A 378-nucleotide genomic window follows, 5' to 3' on the forward strand; every position below is an offset into this window, starting at 1 on the left:
GAGGTGTATGTCGACGACATGCTGGTAAAAACACGAGAAGACAGAAACCTGGTGGCCGACCTCACCAGTGTCTTCGACACCCTTAGGAAACACAACATGAGACTCAACCCGACAAATGCATCTTCGCCGCAGAAGCCGGAAAATTCTTAGGCTTCATGCTGACTCAAAGAGGCATCGAAGCAAACCCAGATAAATGCCAAGCAATACTCAATATGAAGAGCCCGACGTGTGTCAAAGAAGTACAACAACTGAATGGAAGGCTAGCCGCCCTATCAAGATTCTTGGCAGGATCAGCGGTAAAATCACTACCTCTCTACTCACTCCTAAAGAAAGGGAAACCCTTCGCGTGGACCCCGGAGTGCGAAAAAGCCTTCCAAA

Source organism: Arachis duranensis, chromosome 6 (genome assembly GCF_000817695.3).
Source record: "Arachis duranensis cultivar V14167 chromosome 6, aradu.V14167.gnm2.J7QH, whole genome shotgun sequence".
Classification (NCBI taxonomy): domain Eukaryota; kingdom Viridiplantae; phylum Streptophyta; class Magnoliopsida; order Fabales; family Fabaceae; genus Arachis; species Arachis duranensis.